This window comes from Microcebus murinus, chromosome 9, assembly GCF_040939455.1.
Source record: "Microcebus murinus isolate Inina chromosome 9, M.murinus_Inina_mat1.0, whole genome shotgun sequence".
Lineage (NCBI taxonomy): Eukaryota > Metazoa > Chordata > Mammalia > Primates > Cheirogaleidae > Microcebus > Microcebus murinus.
Genome location: NC_134112.1, coordinates 85,879,691 through 85,896,742, shown reverse-complemented (window position 1 = coordinate 85,896,742; position 17,052 = coordinate 85,879,691).

Sequence of the window (17,052 nt, the reverse complement as noted above, 5' to 3'; positions counted from 1 at the left end):
TGGGGGCCACAACTCTAAATGACAGGGTGCTCTGGGAATGTTGAATGAACCAGTGGCAATGCCTGCTGGCTCCAGCCCTCATTCATGGAAACTGATAAAGTAGCCAAGAATTCTTTATTCTCAGATAGTACAGAGCTAAGAAAGATTAAGACAATGAAGCCTAATAGCTACTGGAGGGTTTCCCCGTAACCTCTGTCTCCCCAGGATTTCCTATTTTTGAACCTGAAGAAAAGATGTTTAGGTAAGGAAGAATGGGGGGGGATCGGGGGTGGTGGTGGAAATCAGAGGTCCATAAATAAAGCCTCTCAGAACTCCTCACATATGTATCTGCATTTTACAGATGAGGAAAGTGAGGATGAGAGAAACAATTTGTCCAAGACTGTACAGCTAGAGAACCAGAGTTTGACTCCTAGCCTTGGTTCTAAAATCTTCCCACCATTCACTATTCCTAAAAACTGATGGTTATAACCTCATTCTTCTTTTTTTTGTGAGAAATTTTTTGTCAGTCTTCTAAGATATATTTCTTATCTGCTCCCTAACAATAAAAAAATCCCCTCCTGATTGTCCAAGAATACCTTCTGCCTGTGGGTTTCCCCAGTTGTCTAGCTTTTTACCAAATGAACACACCCTCACTCTTTGATGAAGAATCAGATAACTTAGCTTTTCCCCTACGTATTTTCTTATTTGCTTAGAGAATTAACCTCATTGTATGCATGGGAAGGTCATAATTGTAAAAAGAAGTTCTTATAAATCCTACATAAATTAAGAATATTACATGTATTTGTTTCCTTAGCTTTTGAGATTTATGAAAACTCTCTCTCTCTATATATAGCAATATGCCTGTTATTCTGGTTTGGCTTATAAACTGGTTCTGAAGGAAGTTCTAAAAGAAGCTTTTCAGAATTGTTTAGAGCCATAAAGTGTCATTGAAGTGAGTATATAATATGACACTTTGAAGGCAATGACACTTATTTGGAAGTATAAATGCTGTAATGTTTTGTTAAAGCATCTTTACACAATCTAATCAAAATCAGTTTCATTCAAAGTATGTGTTTCAATACTTTTTTCCACCCTCTCCACCCTACCCACACACATATCCCTACACACTGCAACGCCCAAGCTACCATCACCTCTTGCCTGCATTTTCTCAATAACTCTTAACAAGTCTCCCTGAATCCACTTTCACTCTCTTTTAGGCAGTAGGGTGATATTAGTAGAATATCTCTGTGATTGTGTCACAAGTAATCCCCACTGTCCCCTAGCTTAGAACCCTGGCTTCCTATTGCTCCTCATATGGATCTTCTTTCCTTCTCCCTATGGTCATGAGGCCTTCATGGGTAAGAACATGGGCTATGGAGCCAATCTGCCTGGGTTCTAATACCAACTGTATTCTGTACTAACTGTGATCTTGGGCAACTTGTTTAACATCCCTGCCTTATTTCTTTGGTTGTATAAAATGGGCATAAGGCTACCTACCTCACAGAGTTAATGTTATTTAAACAAGTTAATACATGGAAAGAGCCCAATAAATTGTAGCTTTCAAAAGTCTCAGTGATAGAACAAATACCCAATATAATTTCTCATGTATAGGAAAATAACCTTGTTGTTTTCTTCTAAAGAAAAACAGAGCATGCAGCTGAGAGGCCTTCCTAAGGCAGGAAAAAGCTGGTCCTAGCAGATAAGGTTTCCGGGGCTGCACTAGACAGAGAAAGGCATGTGATTACTTAGTCAAAACAAATGCCAGACCACAGATGCTAGTCAGTTGACATAACATAAGCCTAAGAGGTTTGAAAAGTACACAGAGGGAAAAACAATGTAAAGAAATCTAAAACACTTAGTATAAAAATCAAAACAGAGAATACAAGACAGTCTATTTAAAGAAGAAATCATCCTAAGCTTCTAAGCCATGGCCTTTTATGTAAAATACTTTTTCCTTGGTTATAAGCATTTTAGAGGATAGCTGATGTTCCAGGTAGCACCCTTATTAAACAAAATGTTCTCTACTGGCTTTGAGAGCTGCTGTTTCTATAGTTGCTTCAAGGTGCTATTTTATGTCCAGAGAAAAGCGACTTTTCCTATAGATCTGTGACTCCAGCATGAGTGGGACAGAGCTCTTCATGTTTCTCCTTTGAGTCCTCACAGAATCCTTATAAAATAAATTTAGGAAATAGCTTGACTGGCTTTATTTACTAATAAGTTTCAAGTAAGGAATAATGGGAATAAATAATTAATTGCTGGTCTTATATCATTAGTACAAACAACTGAATTTTGATTTCTTCATGCCAGGTAAGTATCCTAACTAGTCTCTGACGTTGTCACTCTGTGAGGTATCAGATGAAAGAATAGATAAATCACTTGACAACCAGAGGATGTAAAATCAGAAAGAGAAGAAGAGTTATTCTCACATGCGATGTTCTGTTTACTAGTTATGATTTACAAAGTGAGTAACGGCAAGCTCCAAAGTTCGATGATTCTAAGTAAGATCATGTACTGAAATTTAGGTTGTTGTTATCCATGATTACTCTGACATCTGAACTGAAGAACTGCAATTCCAAATGACCTACATTTCTTCACCATCAGAACACCAAGCAAATATATAAAAACCAGGCATCCACATCTTTAATAAGTTTCCTTTCCATAGAGAATTGTATCTAGGAGCAATAGGAACCTGTCTCCTCAGCTCCAAACCTAATTATATTAGGCAAAACAAGAATAGACCAACTTTCAACAAAATATTATGGAAAACATTTTCATTTTTATTTTAAAAGAGTTAATGTAGTACATGTGTGTGTATATATATATATATATACATATATATATATATATATAGTGTGTGTGTGTGTATATATGTGTGTGTGTGTGTGTATTCCTCTCTTTCCAAACTCATCTATTTCCTTGTGCTTTGTTGTATCTCCACATTCTCTAAAATTGGGGGAATGATGAAGAGAAAAAAAAGGAAAAGGAAGAATGAGAAAACAAGTAAAACCTTCAGAAATGTACAGAATCTGGTCTCAACCAGCAAATCAAACCAATAAGTAACCAATTATTCATTGAAGTCTTCCTAATGTTTAAGAACTTGTGTTAGGAATTTTGAAAGAATTGAATGAATATTTTCAGTGCTTACCATAAACGATCACTATGCTTGGTGCAAGAGATATAAATATAAGTTAAACATCATCCTTGTCCTCAAGGAGCATGGTGTCCAGTAGGGGATACACCAACTCAACAAAAATAAGTGCAAGTACAATTATTAATACTTGAGCTCACAGGATATTTTGGGGTGGAAAGTGCTTGAGTTTGTGTGTGTGGGGTGGGTTGGAGGTGAGAAGATGTTGGCAGGGATGTAAGAAGCTTAGGTGTACTTAATGGAAGAGGTGAAATCTGAGCAGTATTTAAAAATGAGTAGAATTCCAGTCAAAACTGCACAGTAGGTTTCCACTTTAAATAACTTCTTTGCCTGGTCCCACTCCCAGAATAAATCCTTGTGTGAGAACCTCCATGTGCCTTATGCAGGAAGAGATGGGATTTAAGCACAATAACTACACTTGGCTGATTTCTCAAGATTGTCACAGTTGCAATATTCTATCTGTTCTTTATTTAGAGAGACTCACCTTTTTTTCAGCTCAAATACCCTCATGCATTGCTTAGAAATCCATCCTTACAGATGCAAAGAGGAGATCACCCATCCTTACAGACGCAGAGAGGAGAAGTGAAGTTAGCTGTGACAATCAGGAGCAAATGAAATCTGAATGATATAGGTGTGGTCTGGACTCTTCTGAATTGTTGACCAAGGTGGCACCTCCCTAGGACCTAAAGAAATTTGAAAGAAAATGTGGGCAGTGAGGCAACTATACCTAAAGAACTAGAAGTCACCTGAAGGGACACTAACTCTGGTGAACTTATTATGGTGAAGGGTTTGCTGTTCAGTTTTATAGACTGGAAAACTCTCAGTCCACCACTTTATAAGCTATAAAAGACAGTGATTCTCTTATTTACAAGATTTTTGTGATGCATCTCTTTGTTTTTGATACACCACCAAATATAAACTCAATATTCTAATCATAAACTTTGCAACCATTATTAAAAAGTGGTTGGTGCTAAGGAAGTATCTCTCAGCGGTCTCTAATCAGTCACCCTTATAACTCACCATCATTGAACCAGACAAAAATATTTAATTCAATTTAATAGATATCAGTCATCTATTTGTACAGGCATATCTCATTTTATTGTACTTTGCAGATATTATGTATTTTTAAAAATTTATTTCAGAATATTATGTGGTACAAATGGTTTCATTACATAAATTGCTTTTGTACTGTGCCCATCCCTCACATAGTGTGCATTGTACCCATTTGGTCTAATTTACCTATCTCCTCCTCCCCCCTCTGACCTGCTTGATTTCCAATGAATGTTATTTCCATATGTGCACATAGGTGTTGATTAGTTAGTTCCAATTTAAGGGTGAGTACATGTGGTGTTTATTTTTCCATTTTTGTGATACTTTACTTAGGAGAATGGTCTCTAGTTCCATCCAAGTTAATATAAGAGGTATTTAGTTCACCATTTTTTATGGCTGAGTAGTACTCCATGGTATACATATACCACATTTTATTAATCCATGCATGTATTGATGGGCACTTGGGTTGTTTCCACATCTTTGTGAATTGTGAATTGTTCTATAAACATTCAAGAGCAGGTATCTTTTTTATAGAATGTCTTTTTTTCCTTTGGGTAAATACCCAGTTGTAGGATTGCTGGATCAAATGGTAGTTAAACTTTTAGTTCTTTGAGGATCTCCATACTACTTTTCATAGAGGTTGTACTAGTTTGCAGTCCCCCCAGCAGTGTATCAGTGTACTTGTCTTCTGGATCCATGCCAACATTTGTTGTTTTGGGACTTTCTGATATAAGCTATTCTCAATGTGGTTTTGATTGGCATTTCCCTCATGATTAGAGATGTTAAACATTTTTTCATATGTTTGTTGGCCATTAGTCCATCTTCTCTTGAAAAGTTTCTGTTCATGTCTTTTATCCACTTTTTAATGAGCTTGATTTTTTTTTTCCTTGCTGATGTGCTTGAGTTCTTTGTAGATTTGAGTTATGAGCCCTTTATTGTATGTATAGCATGGAAATATTTTCTCCCATTCTGTAGGTTGTCTATTTGCTCTAATGATTGTTTCCTTGGTTGTGCAGAAGATTTTAAATTGGAACCAGATGAGGTTGCCCACTAATACCACTTCTATAGTACTGGAAGTCCTAGCCAGAGGAATCAGACAAGAGAAGGAAATCAAGGGTAGGCAGAATCAATGGGGGAAGAAGAGGTCAAACTATCACTCTTTGCTGACAGTGTGCTCTTATATCTAGAAAACTCCAAAGATTCTACCAAGAGACTACTGGAATTGATAAAAAAAATTCAGTAAAGTCTCAGGTTACAAAATCAATGTACAGAAATCAGCAGCATTGCTATATACCAACAACAGTCAAGCTGAGAATCAAATCAAAGACTCAATACCTTTTACAATAGTGACAAAGAAAATAAAATAACTAGGAATATATTTAACTAAAGAGGTGATAGACCTCTACAGGGAGAACTATGAAACACTGAGGAAGGAAATACCATAGGACATAAAAAGATGGAAAACCGTACTATGTTCATGGATTGGCAGAATCAACATTGTTAAAATGTCTATACTACCCAAAGTAATCTACAGATTCAATGCAATCCATATTAAAATACCAACATCATTTTTTGCAGACCTAGAAAAAATAATTCTATGCTTTGTATGGAACCAGAGAAGACCCCATATAACCAAAGCAACCTTAAGCAAAAAGAACAAATTAGGAGGCATCAATTAACCACAGTTCAAGCTATACTACAAGGCTATTGTAACCAGAGCAGCATGGTACTAGAACAAGAACAGAGACATAGACCAATAGATCAGAACAGAGAACGCAGATATAAAACCATCCTCATACTACCATCTGATTTTTGACAAGACAAAAACATACACTGGGGAAAAGAATCCCTATTCAATAAATGGTGCTGGGAAAATTGGATAGCCACATGTAGAAGACTGAAACAGGATCTGCATCTCTCACCAATCAGAAAAATCAACTCACAGATAACAGACTTAAACCTAGGGCATGAAACCATAAGAATTCTAGAAAAAATGTTAAAAAAAATTCTTATAAATATTGGTCTAGGCAAAGATTTTATGAAGAAGACCCCGAAAGCAATTCTAGCAACAACAAAATGAATAAATGGGACCAGACATTATATTTTTTAAACATTGAAGATTTGTGGCAACTTTGCATTGGGCAAGTTTATTGGTACCATTTTTCCCACATGTGCTTGCTTCATGTATCTATATCATATTTTGATAATTCTTGCAATATTTCATATTTGCATATTTCACCATTATTATATCTGTTATGGTGATATATTATCAGTCATCTTTAATGTTACTATCGTAATTGTTTTGGGGTGCCATGAAACACTCCCATATAAGACACTGAACTTAATCGATTAATGTGTGTGTTCTGACTGCTCCACCAACCAGCTGTTCCCTCATCTTTCTCCTTCTCTTTGGGCTTCCCTATTCCCTGAGGCACAACAATATTGAAATTAGGCTAATTGATAACCCAGTGATAGCCTCTAAAGTGTTTAGGTGAAAGGAAGAGTCCCACATATTTCACTTGAAATCAAAAGCTATAAATGATTAAGCTTAGTGAGGAAGGCATATTGAAAGCCAAGACAGGCTGAAAGCTAGGCCTCTTGCATCAGCAAAGTTGTGAATGCAAGGGAAAAGTTCTTGAAGAAAATTAAAAGTGCTCCTCCAGTGAGTACACAAATGATAAAGGGAAACAGCCCTATTGCCAATGTGGAGAAAGTTTTTAGTGGTCTGGATAGATCAAACCAGCCACAACATTCCCTTAAGCCAAAACCTATCCCAGAGCAAGGTCTGAATTCTTTAATTCTGCAAAAACTGAGAGGTGAAGAAGCCAAAGAGGAAAAGTTTGAAGCTAACGGGTGGTTTCATGAGGTTTAAGGAAAGGAACCATCTCTGTAACCTAAAAGTACAAGATAAAGTAGCAAGTGCTAATATAGAAGCTGTAGCAAGTTATCCAGAAGATCTAGTTAAGATCTCTAATGAAGGTGGCTACGCTAAACAACAGATTTTCAATGTAGATGAAAAAGCCTTTTATTGGAAGAAGGATGCCATTAGGACTTTCTAGCTACAGAGCAGAAGTTAGTGCCTGGCTTTATCTTTTCTTGTCTTTCACAACCTTGATATTTTTGAAGAATATACGTTATTTTGTCAGATGTCTCATTTTTGAGTTTGTTTGGTGTTTTCTCATGATTGACCTGACGTTATGCATGTTAGGTGAGAATATCATGAAATGACACTATGTCCTTCTCACTGCAGCATGTCATAACTGGTGGTGTTGACCTTGATCACTTAAGATGGTTTCTGCCAAGTTTCTTCCCTGTAAAATCACTCTCTCTCTCTTTGTAATTAATATATTGGGAGAGATGTTTTGAAATGATGCAAACTTTATTTCTCCTCAATGTTTTACCCACTAATTTTAGCATCGGTTGATGGAGTGTGTCTGCATCAGTTATTACTGTGGTGTTTAGTGATGATTTTTATTTCCTTTTATATTTATCAATTCAAATTCTACCATAAGGAAGAATCATCCCATCTCCCCATTTATTTATTTAATCAACTATTTATATCAATATAGACTCACGGATACTTATACTTTACAGATTCTAATCCAACACTATACATTTGACCCTTGAACAACATGGGGTTAGGGATGCCTATCTCCCCACACAGTCATAAATTCTTCTATAATTTTCGACTCCCCCAAAACTCATAGCCTATTGTTGACCAGAAGTCTTGCTGATTATATAAAGTCAATTAACACATATTTTGTACATGTCTTAAAATAAAGTAAGCTAGAGAAAAGAAAATGTTAAGAAAATCATAAGGAAGAAAAAATATATTTATTATTCATTAAGTGGAGTGGATCATTGCAATGATCTTCATCCTGATCTTCACCTTGAGGAGGAGGAAGAGAGGAGGTTGGTCTTGCTATCTTGGGTGGCAGGGGCAGAAGAAAATCCATGTATTAAGTGGGCCTATGCAGTTCAAATTTGTGTTGTTCAAGAGCCAACTGGTTTCAGCTTTGGCAATTAGAAGCTCCTTCAGGTTGGCGTGTGTGTGTGTGTGTGTGTGTGTGTGTTTGCTTCTTGGAACAATTTTTTAGTTTTTGGTACCACAAGATGTTCCAAGCTTATCTGTATATTCCCTGCTCTAGCCCTGTAATCAACTATTTCTCCAACGAACCCTGATTCCTTTTATTGCAGAATGGTGTTTAGAAATCAAGATCTGAGCAGTAGGTGTAAAATTGGCTAAGATTTCTGACAATTTCATGTTGGAGAAAATGTGAAATAATGAGCTCATAGGAATTGGTAAAATCAGTTTGAAAAACAATTTGGCATTAGTTAGTAAATTTGTAGGTAAGTACACTCCATGAGCCAGTAATTTCACTCCTAAGTGAAAACCTTGGAGAAATTTTTGCACATGTGTAACAAGAATCATATATAGCTTTGTTCATATTAGTGCAAACCTGAAAATAACCCAAATGCCTATTACTGAAAGAACAGATAAATAAAATGGAATGCACTAAAGCAGTGAACATGAATGAACAATGGCTATGCACATCAACATGGATGAATCTCAGGTACATAATTCTGAGCAAAAAAGAATACATACAGTGATTCCATTTACATAAAGTCTAATAATCTGTGAAATGAAATAATGTATATATTTGTAGGGATGCAAAAGTGATAAAACTAGAAAGAAAGGGAACAATTAACTGCAAAATCCAGGTTACAAGTTGGATGTGGAATGCAGTTGGACTTCATAGGTATTGGTAATATATTTCTTAGAAAAGTAGTGAGTTAATGGGCATTCATTTTCTTCAGATCATACATATATATGTGAAATATTGTATAATGAGGAAGGCAAAGTGAAAGAAAATAAAAAGAGAAAAAGAAGAAAAGAAGGAAGGGAAGGACACCGGAAGGGAGAGAGAAGTGGAAAGAGAAAAAGACCACTCATGTATGTGATGTCTTAAGATATGAGTAGTAGTTCAGATTCTAACACCAATATATCTGTGTGTCTTTGAATGAGTCACTAAACTTTTCTGAACCTCAGATTTCACACCAGTTAAAGGGGAACAATGTATTCTGCCCTGTATACTTCACAGTGTTATTGTGAGGATAGTGATAAAGTCCTAAAATGTAAGGCAGAAAGAAAATTAATACCCTAAGTCATCTTGCTTTCTAATGCCAGTTATATTTCTCAATATTTATCAATATATTTCTCAGTTATATTTGTCAATATTTATGTGAATTTCATATTCAGTGACTATTTAACTTACATCCTGCTCACTCCTTTCTCAACTGACATATAAAGAAGAAAGCAGATATTCTCTTATGCCTTTTAAGAAGGTTTGTTTGCTCTTCTGACCAAATTTATAGAAGGTGGTTTACCTAGAACATTCTGAACTCTCAGGCTGCAAAATTGAGGGTTTTCTCCCTTTAGAAGGGCAATGTTAGTCTGCTCTCTGGTGGTCAGAGGTGAAAGCACACATGGAGGGGTTATCAATTGGGTCTCAGTTTCAAAAAACACCAGAATAGTCAATATAGCAGCTGCCATGGTACCTTAGTATGTACCAGGCTCTATGCTAACTACTTAATACTCATTATCTCATTTAACTCTTATAAAAATCCTGAAAGATACATCATACTAGCCCCATTTTTTCAGGTGAGTATATAAGACCTCAAAGAGTTGGAGTGAATGATCCACAGTCACTGATGAAGGGCAAATTTTCTCCTCAGAGCTGTTTGTAACTAAAGCCCACACTCAGCATGTAACCCAAATGTCTTGGATGACTGAGATCTCTTTAGAGATCTTAATACTTGTGGTATTTTAATTTCCTCATTGTCCCTATTCTTTGCTTGGAGTAATCAATCATCTCCCCCATATTTGACTGGACCCCTAACTGGCTGCTAATTATTGTCTCTGATCTTTTTATTTCTTTATCTTTTATTCTATTAATGAAATTTATTAGTTGATTATTTTACAGTATATAAATACATAATATTTATACTATATCATAAATATATGTATTTAGTATTTAGCTATCCTTTAATTTTCTGAAATGAAAACCTACTTGGGTACTATATTTTGTAGATTCAGTTGTTACATATTTTATTTAGGATATTTTTGTCTTTTTTTTTTTTTAAGAGGCTGGTCTATAATTTTGAATGATTCTTTGCCAGATTTTAGTTCCAGGTTATTCTAACTTTGTAAGATGAATTGATAAATTAATATCTTCTTGGTATTTTTTTATGCTTTGACATAATTTGAATATCATTGAAAATATACTTGCACTTTGAATGTTTGATAGAATTTTCTTGCTCAGTCATTCAAGCTTGGAGACGTTTTATAGAGTAGATATTGTCGCATGCTTTTTACCCTCTTTACCCCTATTCCGACCTCTGATGCTGCCTGACCTATTCAGGTTTCCTATCTCCTTTAGAGTCAGTTTTGGTAATTTGTGTTTCATATATAATTATCTGTTTCATCTAGATTTTCCAGTTTATGGCACCAAAATTTTATGTCATGTTCTCTTATAATTTTTAAGTATCTTTTTTGATTGTACTTGAATTTGATTGAACAATGTGATTGTTATTCACGTTGCTGTCATTTCTTGTTGACTGCAATAAACCTCCTGACTGGTCTCTCCACATCCACCCTAACTATCTTTTCTCTGTGATCTGCTGCATCTTTTATCACTCACTGCTGTATCCATTAGTGGGTCAAAGAGAGCTATAAGACTTTAACTGACACCCCACACATCATCAGAGAAGGTTATTGAAGTAGCATAGTGGCTGTAGTCTCTTCCTAGCAGATCTGTACTTCAGACCCCAGCTGTGAGCTGTGGAACAGAGTCCTATGCCTAATCTTGGGTATCCAGAGTTGTCATTATGGTACTTACATCTCTAGCTCTCAGCACCTACATGCATATGTACACCTGCTCTTCACTTCTTTCTGCTCTATCCAGCCTGGCTACCTCCATCCTAAATACCTGCCTCCCCACCCTACCTCCTCTGTTATTGGAAAAGGAAATGAGGATGTTCTGTAGAGGTTATCCTGGATTCCTAACATATGGAAAACAACTGCAGCCCCTGATGATCAAATGGGAGTCCACAGTGCTACAAGCAGCCCCTCAACTATGTGACAACCTTCACTAAACAAGCCACTAAAGAAACTCCAGTTCTACTCAGCCCCACCCAGAGGGGAAGTGGATAAATACAGAGATAGTGTGCACTGAGTCTTGATCCCTTTAAAACTACCCCCAAATCAGCAAAAAATCCATCTTTTGGAATTTCAGATCCCAGCCTGACCCACTTCACACATGTGTGACTTTCTTTTTTCTCTTAACCTCTTTCATCACATATTTACTATTTATATCTCTGTCTTAGACACCCTGATTTTGATATACAAATCATCTTGCTCTTGGTTTCTAACTACAGCTGTATTTCTTATTTACTAACAGCTTTGGGATTGAACTGTTACATACACACAATGATTGTGTTCTTACAGTGTGAATTATTTCTTCAGAAAGTATACAATGGAAGATTTATATTCATAGAGAATACATCCTTCTTTCTATAAACAAGGTTATGTGTAAAGTCATCAGTGCTATAAAAGTAAAAGAAGAAAAACAAAGAGCATTTTCCCCCTTATTTTTGGTGTTCAATGCCACATACTTGAATAATGCATATTGACCCACTTTAGTGATGTAGTGTGGTATGACACACAGCATGGCCTGGAGTCAGGAGACTTTGGTCTACTCCCACTATCCATTATAACATATTGGCTGTGTGACCTTAGCATAGATAAATTGCTTAAAATTATCATCCCAGTTATTTGTCTGAAGCTGTTGAACTACAGGATATCTAACAATCTTTTCAGCATGGCAGTTTTGGGTTCTAAAAGGTACATAGGTCCTTATTCTTTGTTGAATAAACAATATGGAAGAAATACAGTCCTTATTCTCAAGAAGCTTATTTCATAAAAATATTACTTATTTTAAGTAGTTAGCTCTAAGGCAACATTTTCTCCTTTTCACTATTTATATAGTGAACTTAGTTCAAGCTGTTCTAGCCCCATTTATGACTTAACTTTTCTCCATCTAGTCTATGAACCTTCTTTCTAGCCCTCAGAAGAAGCATGGTATAAATAATCATGCTTCAAGAAACCAAATCCTGCTATTCAGGACCTCTGCATGGCTTACTACTTCTTACTTTCTCTTTTTTATTCTGAAGTCACAACCTTCAACTGACATAGATAACATTTTCACTTTCTGTTCACTGCTAGGATTCTGATGGACTAGATAGAATGACTCTCCCATTATGATATGACTAGAGCCTGGATGAATTTCAAATATAATTTTTAATGCATTGCTGGCAGAGTTTTTTTCCTCCTAACAACAAAATATGTTACATCTTTTCTAATACCACTTCTCTAACTTTCTGACATTGACAACCCAGAGTTAGTGCAGACCCCACAGGTTAAGGGCTCAGTTCTAGAAAACTACCCTCCCAGTGCCCCCTATACACACACACACACACACACACACACACACACACACACTCTTCAGATGCCAGTCATAAGTCTGGGTCCTCCCATGCTTCTGATTGACCAGCTATAGATCACAGGTTCCCATGACCTCTCTTCAGGTTTGATGATTTGCTAGAATGGCTCGCAGAACTCAGCAACACACATTGTGTATTGTTACTTGTTTATTATCAAGGCTGTAACCCAGGGACAGTCAAAGAGAAGCAATACATAGGGTGAGGTATGGGGGTTGTGGGGAGCTTCCATGCCCTCTCTAGGCATGTTACCCTCCCAGTGTCTTTATGTGTTCAACAACCTGGAAGCTTTCCAAATCCTATCCTTTAGGGGTTCTTATGGAGGATTCATCTGTAGGCAATTAATTCATCCTCCAGCACCTCCCCAGATACTGGGGAGAGGCAGGGCTGAAGGTTCCAAACTTCTAATGAAGGCTTGGTCTCTCTGGCAACCAGCTGCCATCTTAAAGCTACCTAGAGGCCCACCAAGAGTCACTTCATTAAGGGAAAAAAAAAGATGCTGCCATCACCCTTATCATTCAGGAATTTCTAAGAGTTTTAGGAGTTCTGTGCCAGGAACCATGGACAAAGACCAAGTATCTTTCTATTATATGATATCAAAGTGAGTTACAAGAAATAAGGGCTATTCTCATATGCCCAAAAATGAAAATAAAAAATAGCAATAAATGTAATGATGAGCAGTTTAAACAAATGAAAAGGCTAGGATTGCCTTGGGGAAAATGTCAGTGCCAGCACTGGGATACCAAGACTAAGCCTTGGACTTTCTGTAAACAGGAAAATGAGATTCTGCCATGAAGTCAGTATCTTTGAAGAATCTAGAGTGGTTCCAGATCAAGAGCCCTCACCTTAGATCCTTGAAGAAGCAAATGCCCAATTAAGTCCTTCTGATTTGAAAATACTAAATTCAACCAAATATAACTTATAATAAAATAGTAACAAATATATCATGAATGAAAGGAGAAAACAAAAACAATGCTATTAAATTCGAGAATTTAAAATATTGAAATTGTTAAGTACAGTATAAAATAATTATGTATCAAGTGTTTTAAGAAATTAAAGATGGGCTAAAAACTGCAAAATGATGAAAATATAAATCTAATTAAAACACTGTGCATATTTGAAAAAAATTAGAATATTTAGAAATAAAAATAACTATATTTTTATTTCTAAATTATTCAGGGAATGAATTAGGCAGCAGAATATCTGCAAGGAGAGAAAGGATTACATCTGAAGGAAATACAATACAGAAATAGAAGATATTAATAAACATGAAAGAGAAGTTAAGCTACATGAAAGATGAAATGAATAAATACAATGCATCTAAGTGGAATTCCAGAAAAGATAGAGAAAATAGAGGAAAGGCAATATTTGAAGATGTATAAAGATTGAGAATTTTCTAGAACTGATGAAAAGACATGAATCCACAAAAGAAACAATAGTTCAAGGTAAAATAAATAAAAAGAAAGCCACACCCAGATACATGTTTAGTAAAACCAAAGAATATCAAAAACAGAGATCTTAAAAGCAGGCAGAGAAAAAAGGGAGAAAACTTATAAAAGAGGACAAATAGGTATCAAGGCTCTCAATAGCAAAAATGGAAGACAGTGATAATAAAGACATTTTCAGATAAGCATATTGAATTTATTAACAAGAAACCTTCCCTAAAGGAACTTGTAAAGAATGTACTTCAGAAAGGAAAAATATTTCTAAAAACAAATTCAGGGTATCCACATACAGAAGAACGAAGTTGGACTCTAACCTTACTCCCTATACAAAAATTAACTCAAAATAGATCAAGGCCTAAAATATGAGAGTTAAAATTTTAACACCCTTAGAAGAAAACAGAGATAAATCTTCACAATCTTGGATTTGACAATGAATTCTTAGATATGACACCACATGGACAAGGCACAAAAGAGAAAGTAAGTAAATTGGACTCAAAACCTGCATTAAAGGACATTGTCAAGAAAGTGAGAATACAGCACAGAATGGGAGAAATTATTTGCAAATCATATAAATGGTAAGAATCTGTTATCCAGAATATATAAAGAACTTTTATAGCACAACAACAAAAAGACAAATAATTCATTTAAAAAAATGGGCAAAGGACTTGAAAAGACACTTCTCCAAAGAAGATACACAAATAACCAACAAGCACATGAAAAAATGTTTAGCATCATTAGTCATTAAGGAATGTAAATCAAAACCACAATGAGGTACTACTTTATACCCACTAGAATGGCTATAATCTTTTAAAAATAGAAAATAACATGTTGGCAAGGATGTGGAGAGATTGGAATCTTTGTAGATTACTGGTGGGAATTTAAAATGGTACAGCTACTGTGCCATTGATATTGTATGATTCTGTTTATATAACATATCCAGAATAGACAAATCCATAGAGACAGATAGCAGATTCCTGGTTTCCAGAGACTGGGGGGATAAGGGAGGAATGACAAGTGATTGCTTAATGGGTATTGAATTTCCTTTTTGGGTGATGAAAATGTTCTAGAACTAGATAGTGGTGATGGTTGCACATCACTGTTAAGGTACTAAATGCCTCTGAATTGTACACTTTTAAATGATTAGTGAATTTTTGTATGTGAAATTTACCACATTAAAAAAAGTTTACAGATGCAAAGAAATTAGTAAATATGTAGTTAAATGCAGACATTGTATATTATAAGAGTAGATAACAAAAAAAAAGAGTAGATGATGATGATAATGTCTAATTTGTGTTACTTTAAAAATGAGAATTAAAATCATGGACAACATAGATATGTGAATTGAGAAAAGGGTAATCAGAGTTAAAACATTTTAAAATCTCTATGAGGACTTACGAAAGCCATTGGCTCTCAAGTGCTTTTGTACTTTGATGCACAGCAAGAAATCTTTTATGTTTCCATGCAGTATACGCACATATGTGTATGACTGACACAAGAGTTTCACAAAATAATAATACTTTGTCATAACTGTGTGTGTTGTCTAATGTTCTGTAAGCAAGCATAGGCAAATTGTGAATTGGCTGTGTTTTCCAAAATCTTTTGAAGATGTCATTCTGTTCCAGTATTATAATCTCCCTGGGGCAAAAAAAAAAAGAAAAAAAATTTCTACTAGTGCACTAGAAATCTTTTAAACAATTCTGTAGTTATATAGTGTTCTTGTGAATTACACAGATAAAATTCTCTTGCGTTATTTAATATGGATGTGGCTTGTAGAAAGCATTTCAGATTCATGCACATGGTAAATAGTCTACTTCAATTTGAAGAAATCAGAAGATCTGAGTTGTGGTCTTTCCCTTTGTCACCTTGAACAAGTCACTTCCATTGCTCTTGGTTTGTTTTTCTTCAGTTTGCTCTCATTCAAAAAATTAAAAGAAGCTTTTAGTTCCCTTCCTAAAAGAGAAATCTGTAATTCACTCTAACAAATCTTACAAAGAGCCCCGATTTCATACACATATGCACACACACACACACACACACACACACACACAAATGCATTGCATTAAGATGAAGAAAATCCAATGTAGATTCTTATTGAAACACCTACAGCACTGCCAGTAATCTGTTTTAAAATATGATAAGTAGGATTTATGAAGCATATTTCTCATATATTTACAGATGTAATTTTTATTTATAAGACATATATAGTTTTTTTATTAGTTGATTGGGTGTGGTATAGTTAAAGTTACTACAATTTCAGGTGCTTTACCAAGTTAAAAAATGGGATTATACTGGTCTGAGCCTGTATCATTAAGCATGTCCATATTCCATGGTAGCTACATGACTCATGTTTAAATCCTTGTTCCAATTGTTGCCAGGTACCTCAAGTAACAATATTTGATAAATATGTTTTCACTTGAGGTATAAACATCTGAGTTTTTTCCCACCACAATTACTCATTTATGTTAGTTAGTCATTGTAACCATCTATGTTCTAGAATCAAATGTGACTAAGACATTTGGTGTTTTTAGTTCACCACTGTCTGGGAAGATTCCTGTAAGATGAAAGAATGGAAAACACATTCTCTGCTCCAGTCATACTGAACTATTTTCAGTTCCCTGAAAGACTTTTGGTCTTTTTTTTTGAGACAGAGTCTCACTTTGTTGCCCAGGCTAGAGTGAGTACCGTGGCATCAGCCTAGCTCACAGCAACCTCAAACTCCTGGGCTCAAGCAATCCTACTGCCTCAGCCTCCCGAGTAGCTGGGACTATAGGCATGCACCACCATGCCCGGCTAATTTTTTTTTCTATATATATATTAGTTGGCCAATTAATTTCTTATTTATAGTAGAGACAGGGGTCTGGCTCTTGCTCA